At 35.6% G+C, this 11,020-nt stretch overlaps 1 non-coding gene across 1 annotated transcript; it reads left to right on the plus strand.

The window, feature by feature from the left end:
• Positions 1 to 10,455: 10,455 nt before the first annotated feature.
• LOC141662392 (small nucleolar RNA R71) lies at positions 10,456 to 10,562 on the plus strand. Its single transcript, XR_012550511.1, has one exon. It is a non-coding gene; the product is annotated as a small nucleolar RNA R71 (small nucleolar RNA).
• The last annotated feature ends 458 nt before the right edge of the window (positions 10,563 to 11,020 follow it).

An 11,020-nucleotide genomic window follows, 5' to 3' on the forward strand; every position in this document is an offset into this window, starting at 1 on the left:
TCCTCTGAATCTTCAACCAACGACCAAGCTGTAGTCATTTCTTCCACAAATAATAGTTCTGCTCATAACAATAATCTCATCTCGATCAACACGGCTACCCAAATACCTTTCAAATTATCACGGGGTGGCAATTATGCCTCGTGGCGATCTCAATTTACTAACCTCCTTTTTTGTTACGATTTACTTGGATATATTGACGGCTCCTTTCCATGTTATGCGCAAATTATGGTTGCGACAAGACCGATTCATCCTATAGGCTATTCAAGCCTCGTTAGCTGGCACCATCGCACCTCTTATCTCCACCTGCTCTACCTCATCTTCGTTAGCTGGCACCATCGCACCTCTTATCTCCACCTGCTCTACCTCATCTGATGCTTGGCAAAAACTTGAAACTACCTTTGCCAATCGCTCCAACACCACAATATTCACTCTCCTGTCCACACTGATGAAAACTTCCCAAGAAGGAATGACCATTATTGATTATATGTAGACAATCAAAACATTAATCGATGATTTGGCCCTCATAGGCCACCCACTAAGCGATGCAGAGATTGTTGCACACACACCAAATGGTTTAAGTCCTGATTACAAAGAACTTAATGCTGACATTCGCACACGGGAGACGGCCATGACATTTGAATAACTTCATGATAAGCTCCTGGACCATGAAAGCTTTATAAAAAAGGACGAAGGTAATAAACTTCCACATGCTATTACAGCTCATTATACACAACATTTGGCTACTCAAAAACCACGACTTGATTACCGTGGATCCAATTCTCACCAGAAAACCTTTTTCAACCCTCTTCAACCTCCTACTCGTCCTAGCTACACTAATAATTCTCCTACTTCATATCTATACTCCCAGAACAACTATGCTCCCAATCCTAACTCGCGTCCCAATCCTACCTCATCTGGACGACCTATCTGTCAGCTCTGTGACAAAGCAGGCCATACAGCCAAAGTGTGCAGGTCACGAGCCAAGCCATTTTCACATTTCACCGCGCCACAAGCCAATATTAGTACTGACCGTAACTCTTGGATCGTCGATTCAGGATCCTCTCATCACATTACGTCAGACCTCAACAATTTCTCTATTCATTCTGCATATGAAGGCAACAAACACATTATGGTCGGCAATGGTAATTCTATTCCCATCACACACACAGGCTCTACTTCCTTACCCACCTTTACACGATTATTTAACTTAAATCAAGTTTTATGTTCACCGCATATTTCACACAATCTCTTGTCTGTATCTCAGTTTTGCACCACTAACTCTACTTCTGTTGAATTTTTCCCTACTTATTTTCTTGTCAAGGATCTGAATACGGAGGAATCCTTGGTCCGTGACAAGAATAAAAATGGTGTCTATGAATGGCCTGTTCACTCCTCTACTTCTCCGGTCCTCTCTCTCCATAGCTCCATAATCAACAACTCGGAACTCTGGCACCAACGACTAGGCCATCCATCTTATCATCTTCTTAGCAAATTTCCTATTCCACTATCTGAGAGAAAGTTTAATAATGTTCATTGTGATGCTTGTCGTAGTAATAAGAGCCATAAATATAACGACTCGTGTATTTTTGAATTATTTAAAAAATGTGATTATGGAAATTGTTAAATGAATAAAATATGTGTATTGGTTTTGACCGTTATGTGTTGTTTAATTAATGTGTGATTTATGGTGTACAGGGTTGTCCGCGTGACTAATTATGGAGTCGTACTGAATTATTTTCAATTTCAAAAGTGGATTTAGTGCAAATTTAATTGCATAAATATTTGGAATGTCTTTAAAATTATTTTTATGGTTCTATAATTACAATAATTATTTTTGGGATTTTATAAAATTTAGAAATCAATATTTTATTAATTATTTATCTTTAAATAATTTTCTGATTGCTTTTATTTGTAAAAATCCATATTTAATTCAAGAATTCTTCAAAAAATTATGAAACACATATTTATTTAAGTTTGGAATATTTCGAGAATTTTAAAATTATTCTGGAAATTTTTGGGATTAATCTCACCGGTGCATTGTTTCATTAATTCTTAAAAAGCGGGTATAAATTGCGTTTCAAAAATTATATTAAAATTTCAAAATTTATGTTTTTATAAACTTCGAGATATTTCTAATATTTTAAAACTATTTTGGTAATTTTCTGAATTTATTTTAAGAGCAGCTCGGTTCATTAATTGATAAATGCGGGTACCAGTTGTGTTTAAAAATACTTTAAAAATTATGAAAATTTTACTTGATTAGTTTCGGGATTTTTAGAAAATTTTAAGATAATTTTGATAATTTTCTGAGTTCATTTTATGTGCAACTTGGTTCGATAAATTTTAAAACGCTGTATCAGAATTAGGTTTTTCGTGCCAGGCCACGTGTCAATTAGTAGACACGCGGCTGTAAACTAAAACATAGGTCCTTTATCTTTTATTCCACCTTCTTATTCATGTCACTTTCTTGATTCAATCTCTTTAAAATTTCTTATCTCTTGATCCCTCATCTCTCCCTGTAATCTTTTTAATCTCTCAATTCCTTCACTCTTATTTCTTTATTCCCTCTATTTCCCTTCCCTGTCTGCGTTCCTGTTGCTTCCGGTAGCCCTGCATCGGTTTTTCCGGCCGCTTCCGGTAAGCTGCCGCCTGTTCCGGTAGGCTTGGTGGCCTCAGTTTTTCTTCTGGTTTATGCACATATATACATATATTTTTATAGATGTGTGTGTGTGTTGTGCTAATTATTATTGTGCTGCTCCAGCTATTATGTGATCGCTTTCTTTCGGCTTTGTTGCGCAGTGATGCGCGTGTGTGCAAGTGTTGGTCGTGTCTGTGTGTGTGGTTTGGTTTTGCTTTTGGCCAGTAATTTGAAACCTGTGTTAGAAATTTTTTATAATTCAATGAATGCTTCTGTGATTTCTTGAATTATAATTTCTAATTTTTGAATTATTTCAAAAATTTCAATCGGTGGAATTTTTGCGTTGGAAACCCGAAATTTAAATCGGGTACACGCGAAATTTTGCCGCCGTCGACGGTGAACTTCGGTGAGTCGATGGTGGACTGTGATGACCCGGTTCTGAGTCCTAATATTTTCAACTAAATAAAAATAAAATACGAATAATAATTAATAATTGTAATTTAGTTGAAACATGGAAATGTGTGGAATTTTAAGTGTTATGATTGGATTGAATTGGAGGTTGGGAGTTGTATTTGGATTGTTGGATTGTGGTTGTTGTAAGTTTGATTGTTTTTGATTTGACGTCGAATTGCTTCGACGGGTAGTCCGATAAACAAAGGAGACGCTGTCCGATTTATGGGAAATTGATTTACGGAAATACGGGAGTGTATCCGATAATTATCGGGACGTCGAGTGAATATATATACTTATACGTTATACGAACTTGATTGTATGTTGCGGTGAATGTTCTGTCCAAAACTCAGTAACCCTAACTTCGTAAAATGACGAGTATACGTATTTTCTAAAAATGAACACTGAACTGATTTCGAGAACGTGAACCCTAATTGTTGTTTGTGTTATTATAATATGAATGATTACGAGTCGGAATATGCTATCGTATGGGTAGGTGGTTAGCGAGGATATGTCAAGCATAACTGAGTGTCTAACATAGAGTATTTCGCCCCTGTAGGTTCTAGTCGGGAAATCGAAAGTGGACGTTGGACTAAAGATGACCTAATAGTCAGTCGACGAGCTCAGTAGAGTTTCAACAGAAAAACCTGAGTACCGAAGTCGAATCTAATGTGATCTAGTGATTTGACGTTAAAGCCTGTGCGACAGAGTCGGCTCAGAGTTGATCAGTAATAGTTGTAAAGCCCTGTAAGGCAAGTACTTCTCAACTTTTCTTCGAGATATATCGCAAAAATTTTCGAACTGTTTCATAACATGTCGCTATTATTCAAAATAACTCCTATTTTATATTGCAAGTGTTTTAAACTATTTAACCTTGAACCCTGATTTTTCTTGATCTTGAGCCATAAGCTTTATTCTTTGTAAACCATCCTTCATTGATTTTCAGATACCAAACCACCCAGATATGATACTGCTCCCCAAATGTAAAACTACCAAACACCACACACTGGAAGAAAATTGTTTGAAAACACATAAATTTTTATACCCCATCCATTCTTTATAACATTAAAGAACTATACCTTGAAAAATCATTATTCGTCCAATACCTGATCCCTTTTACAGGATGAAAACCGTTTCTCATACATACCTTGACATACCCTTGTGATACTCATAAATCGCATTACGCTTTTATACAAGTGCTTTATCAATGTTGGTTATGATCTTGCTTATTGAATTACATTGTTTATCACACTGAATTGTTTTAGAATTGGATAGTTTTCTAAATGTGGACCAGATTCGTGGTCAGACCAGATTCGTGGTCGATTATAGGCCAATGTGTGCCTTGGATCCAGTAATTAGAGCAGTGCTGTGTGCTTGTTGGGGTTAAACCCAATAGGTAGTATGGTCTTGGTGATAGAATACATAATTGAATTGGGTAATAATTGTATGGGTAGACAATTATTATCATAATTGAGTTGGGTAATAAATGTATGTGTTGACAATTATTATTATAATGGGAATGGGTAATAATTGTATGGGTAGACAGTTATTATTGTAATCAGATTAGGTATGTCTTGTTGGCTAAGTTTGTGATGGCTATATATACATAGTCATGTTATTGTTTTGATGCATGCTTGAGTATTGTTTGACTTAAGTATCGCTTGAGTGAATACCGTTTGGTGAGATTGATTGTATTATTGATAATTGTTTTGATTAATAATACAAGTTGGGACGTGGGTTTTTCCGCGTCATATATTGAGTGTGTGTTTTGCATTGTTTGTTTGGTTCTATACTTGTGTGTGTTCCCCCTAACAATTGGTATCAGAGCCAAGGTTCATGATGGAGAAGGTTGGGGGATTTGAAATTGAATTGTTTAATGGAAGAAACAATTTTACCTTGTGGCAAAGTACGGTAAAAGATCTGTTAATTCAACGAGGGTTATATGCGACTCTCGGAGGGAAGAAGCCTACTGAAGTAGATGATACAAAGTGGGGAGACATGAAGTTACGTGCGGCATCAACGATCCGGTTGGCCCTTGCACCGGAAATCAAGTATGATGTTCTTGAAGAGGACAATCCCAAGAATTTGTAGGAGAAGTTAACGAAGACTTATCACTCAAAGTCTTTGGCCAACAAGCTGTTTCTCAAGAAAGATTTGTTTGGGCTCAAGATGGAAGAAGACGGAGACTTAAGAGATCATCTGAATCGTTTTAATGGCTTAATCAACCAGCTAAATAATTTGGATGAAAAATTAAAGGATGAGGACAAAGCTGTTCTACTACTAGTGTCTCTACCGAAGAAATATAATACTGTGATGACTTCTTTATTGGTTGGAAAAACAAAGTTAGATTTGGATGGGACTATTGTTGTTCTTCTGGAGGCCGAAAGATTGATGAAACAAGAATCGAGTGACACATCTGATGGAAGTGCATTTGTGACACGTGCGCGTGATACGGAAAAAAAGTATGCTAAGAAACATAACCCTAATATCAGGTGTTTTATTGTGAGGAATTGGGTCATATACAATTTATGTGTCCAAAGGCAAGAGAAGACTTGAGAGAGTTGAAGAAAAATCGAGGGGGTAGTGTTTCGCTTGTAGAAGCTGATGAAGATGTTCTTTTGATTCAAGAAGAGAAGGGATCAAAAGAAGAATGGGTGCTTGACTCGGGATGTTTTCATCACATATATGGTAGGAGAGAGTGGTTCTCGTCCTATAAAAAGTGTGAGGGAAAGATTGTAACTTTACCGAACGGTAAAACGGTAAAGGTTGCTGGCATTGGTGAGGTAACAATGAAATATCACAACGATCGTGTTCAGAAGCTAACTCAAGTAAGATACATACCGGAGTTAAATCGAAATCTGATTTTGTTGGGTAAATTAGTTGATTTGGGATATACTGTTATGATGAAGAACAGTATGTTGAAAGTCACTAAAGGAGATTTAGAGATACTCAAAGGTCGAAAAGATAAGAGAAATCTTTTTGTACTAGAAGGAGGGGTTATTGTTCGAGGGGAGGTATTGGGCGATCGACGTCGATGGCTTGATGGTGACCGTTAATTCGGTTGTGCATGAAATCATATTGGGTTGAAGGGGAGGATTGTTGGGGTTAAACCCAATAGGTAGTATGGTCTTGGTGATAGAAAACATAATTGAATTGGGTAATAATTGTATGGGTAGACAATTATTATCATAATTGAGTTGGGTAATAATTGTATGTGTTGATAATTATTATTATAATGTGAATGGGTAATAATTGTATGGGTAGACAATTATTATTGTAATCAGATTAGGTATGTCTTGTTGCCTAAGTTTGTGATGGCTATATATACATAATCATGTTATTGTTTTGATGCATGCTTGAGTATTGTTTGACTTAAGTATCGCTTGAGTGAATACCGTTTGGTGAGATTGATTGTATTATTGATAATTGTTTTGATTAATAATACAAGTTGGGACGTGGATTTTTCCGCGTCATATATTGAGTGTGTGTTTTGCATTGTTTGTTTGGTTCTATACTTGTGTGTGTTCCCCCTAACAGTGCTTTGCTCGGGGTTAGTGCGTGACTGATCAGCAGCCTAACCTTGGTTTTAAAACTTAAAATGAATATCCAATTCTAATAATTGTTTAGCAATGAACTTGATTCTTCTGAATCATCTCGTTTGATCATTGATTAACCTCAATTATTGTCATTATGACTTGCTGAGCTAGTTAGCTCACCCTTGCGATTCTTTCTATATATTTTACAGTTGAAAATGATACGGATGATAGTGAAGTTCCTCAGTCCAAAATGCGGGCTAAGGTTCCAGTTTGAGTTGGATCGAGCTAGCAGGAGCTTCATACGGTAGAGAGATAGTAAGATTGTAAGAACAATATTATTATCAGTTGTAAGTTAAATTAGCTGGGATTTGGTACGTTATAATAAAAGTTAATAGTATGGCTTGTTTTCATACTTTAACCTGTTGCGATCCGTGGTTATATAAAGCAGGGTCATTGCAATTAATATTTCATATACTGGTTTATATATTATGTGTGTCGTGGACCCCAAACTTCTGACCCGGGTTTGGAGGGCGCCACAGGTTGGTATCAGAGCTACAGGTTATAAGTCACTGAAATAAGCGTAGAATGTCGAGATTGGGTAGAGGGTTAGGATTATGAATAGGAAATAGAAAGATAAGATGTTGTGAGGTTGAGTGCGATGGTATAGTAGATCTCCGACACGGTTCGTATTGCGATTCGGGATTCTTAGCTTGCGACGTGATTTCCAGACAACGGCAATGGCAGATCTTGATTTCCCGGTATCATTTGATCATTTGGAGCTTTCTGTTCAAGGATCGTCATCTTCTCTCAGATTTGGTTTGCACCTTGCTCCTTCATCAGTATTAATGACACTACCTTCTGTTATGACAGTTGCACCTCTTCAAGTTATTCCACGCTATTCTACCACCTCTTGTTATGAGACTACCTATTTAAGAACCTCCATCTATTTACTCTTATTTTACTGGACATTCGGTTGTGAGTGTATCTCTTTAGTTTACCCTACATCCTATTTTATACCCTCAGTTTAAAACTTGTCCTATGAAGCAACAGTACCTACGAGGATGGATTCGGGAGTTACAGTAAATGGTGAGTATGGGAGATATAAATAAAGGTGAGAAGAAGTCTAGAAAGAAGATTCAAGTGTTTCGAAGGATAGCTGTTATCGGGTTAAAAGAAGCCATTAGTGATTAGGCCACCCATGACTAACTTGTGGAATGGATTAGATAAGTATTGAAAAGAGAGTTAGAGAAGATTATGGTTCTGGAGCTTTCTTGAAGTTAATTAATGGTGTTATGATAATGTGATATATTTATAGTAACAAGGTGATGTGACATTAGCCGACTTGTTGAATATTGGATAGTCTGTTCCACTTAATGATTGTATAGTTGATGACGGGAGTATTATCGGTATGGAAGCTTGATGTGAAACTACGAATAAGATAGCATGCAACGACAACTGAAGTTTTCATCGATTAAAAAAGGCAAATGGACCCAATAAAGGAGAGAGGGTAGATTGAAGTAAATGGACCTTTATGTGATCGTTCCTTTAATTGGGTACCTTGTTATAGGTCGGAAGGACTTAGTTCCTTTATGTGATCCACATATCACATAATTCATACCACATATGACTTAGTTCGTCAAAAGGTTCGACTCGGTACGTTTAAAACTGAAATCGGGTCAAAAATATGATTTTTTGATCAACAATCGACTCAGAATAACTTGCAAAATAAGCGACCTTTTTAAAGAAAGGAATTTTCATCTCGAAAGTATTTTTAATAAAAGCGGAATATTTTTCCGAGTCTATACATGTTCGTTTCGTATTAAACGGATGAACGACCTATTTTTTACGAATAAAATAAGAACAAACCAATTAATAATAATATTAATTGCTTTTTAAATACCTAAATATATTTTTAAAAGTTCAAAATAATTTTTAAATCATTATTTAGGAAAAATTAGAATTAAAAATGATTTTTCCGTAATTTTTGGAATTAAAATACAATTAATACAAATTATCAATTATCTAAATAGACTATTAATTATCAAAATAATTAATCAAATTAAATGAATAAAATTTTCAGATTTTTGAAAATAATAAAAGAAAATAATTTTTTGGAATTTAAAATAATTAAGTAAATAATTTTTAGAATTTAAAATAATAAGTAAATGATTTTTAAAATTAAAGGAAATGATTTTTAGAATTTTAGAAATAGATTTTTGAAGTAAAACTAGAAAGAATATGACAGAAACATGATTATAAACTTGGAACTGGATTGAATGGATCAAAGGGCGGCCATCCAAGAACACGGCCGGAGTTCTTGAAGAACACTGCCGGAATCTGGAAAACCCAGAAACCGGCCGGTGACCTCGAACTTCCGGTCGAGTTCCGGCAGCCTTACACGGGGCCAAAACAGCAGGGTTTAATCCCGTTTTCACCATCAACACACTCAAAACACCGTCCACAACTCAGAATCATGATTAACACTAACAGACGATCAAACCTTTACCAAATCCGGCAAAAATCGAGCTCTTCTCCGATGAACTAAATCGGAAAACTCGATTTCAATCAAATCAACACCAAAACTCGAGTTTTCGATACCAAAACAAAGCCCAGAGCAATTAGAAACTAACCCAATCATTAAAATTCATCAAGAACATCACAACAATCTCAAAAATTGACTTGAAAAATTAGAAAAACTTAGAACTCAAACTTACTCAAATTATAATCAAAACTAACGAAATAAGATGCTAAACCACTCCTTTTAATCCCAGGAACAATTATCAATCAACCAAATCATCAAACAATACTTCTAAAATCAAAAACGAATTTAGACAATAAACTATAAAAATCGAATTTATAGAATACTGCACCTCGATTTATGAATTTGGTACCATTAGCACGGGCTTGAAACAAGGATTGTTTTGGTGGGTATTTGAAATACGAATGATTTTATAAAAATAAAAACGTGAATATTGTGGGCTTTGACGTCCCAGTGGGGTCCCGGTCCGTTAATTTTTGAAAAACAGAAACGGTTCCTAAATTAACAGAAAACCCCGAAAATGCATAAAATGCATTCAAACGCATATAAACGAGATAAAACGAGTAATGCAAGTAAACACGCGTCCAAATTACGGATCGATTCATATAAATGCAATTTAAACACGTAACAAGTATCCTATTGGATCATATCAGATCTGAAAATAGATTACTTAGCCGCTAAGTAACTATAAAAATGATAAAATTTAATAACAGATTTGGATATTTATCAAAATCGAGCTTCTTATAAAACACCCTATGAGAAAATAATGTAAAAATATCCCGTCTCTCGAGAATACGAGTTTTATTGATCTACCGAAATGATTATCGTGTTGAAAATTTTATGCCGGGACGCGTACGGGTCAAACCGTAATCCAGATTGAAAAAGTTAGAACACGAAAAATGACCAGAATTTCGGTTAGAGAGGAGTTTTCGGAAGAATTTCGGGTTGTAAAAACGCAAAAACGGTTGAGGTTGGACGATTCCCGGCTTTATAAAATAGTTTTAAAATTACTCATAAAATAATTAATAAATCCATAAATCATTGTAAATTCATATAATAGCCCAAAAATTACCTGAAAAATATCACAATTATCTATATTTTATTCTGGACATATAAAAATTAGTATACTTAAAGAATATCATATATAAACATCCAAAATATCACTCCAATTACCAAATAATTCTCCAAAATTCACTTAAAATCACATATATAATTCCAAATAATAATAATAATATTATCTGAAAATATGGGATATTACAATATAGAAGCAGTTAATGATCATCCAGTCAGGCATCCCATGATAAGGACACTTTCTAAGCATCTCCTTGTAGCGATCCCAAGCCTCACATAAAGATTCTCCAGATTGCTAAGAAAATTGACTAAATGTGTTTCTGATTGCCGCAGTCTTCGCCATAAGAAAGAATTTGGTTAAGAACTTGTGAGCAAGATCCTCCGATTTACTGATAGACACTGGTGGTAGAGAATGTAACCAACACTTAGCTTTATCCCGCAGAGAGAATGGGAAAAGCCTCAACTTAATAGCATCTTCAGAAACTCCGTTGAACTTGAAAGTGTCGCAGATCTCGATGAAATCTCTGATGTGCATGTTGGGGTCTTCTGTTGGAGAACCCCCAAACTGAACTGAGTTCTGTATCATCTGAATGTTGCTCGACTTGATCTCAAAGGTATTAGCTGAGATGGCTGGTCGAAAAATGCTAGACTGAATATCATTAAGCTTCGGTTGAGAGTAATCCATCAAAGCCTTCAGAATCGCTTCTAGTTCTCCCATCGTAACTAGTGCTTCTTTGTTGCCCATTAAATATACAATTGTTTAAGGGGGGTTGGATACAATTGTAT

This window comes from Apium graveolens, chromosome 5, assembly GCF_009905375.1.
Source record: "Apium graveolens cultivar Ventura chromosome 5, ASM990537v1, whole genome shotgun sequence".
Lineage (NCBI taxonomy): Eukaryota > Viridiplantae > Streptophyta > Magnoliopsida > Apiales > Apiaceae > Apium > Apium graveolens.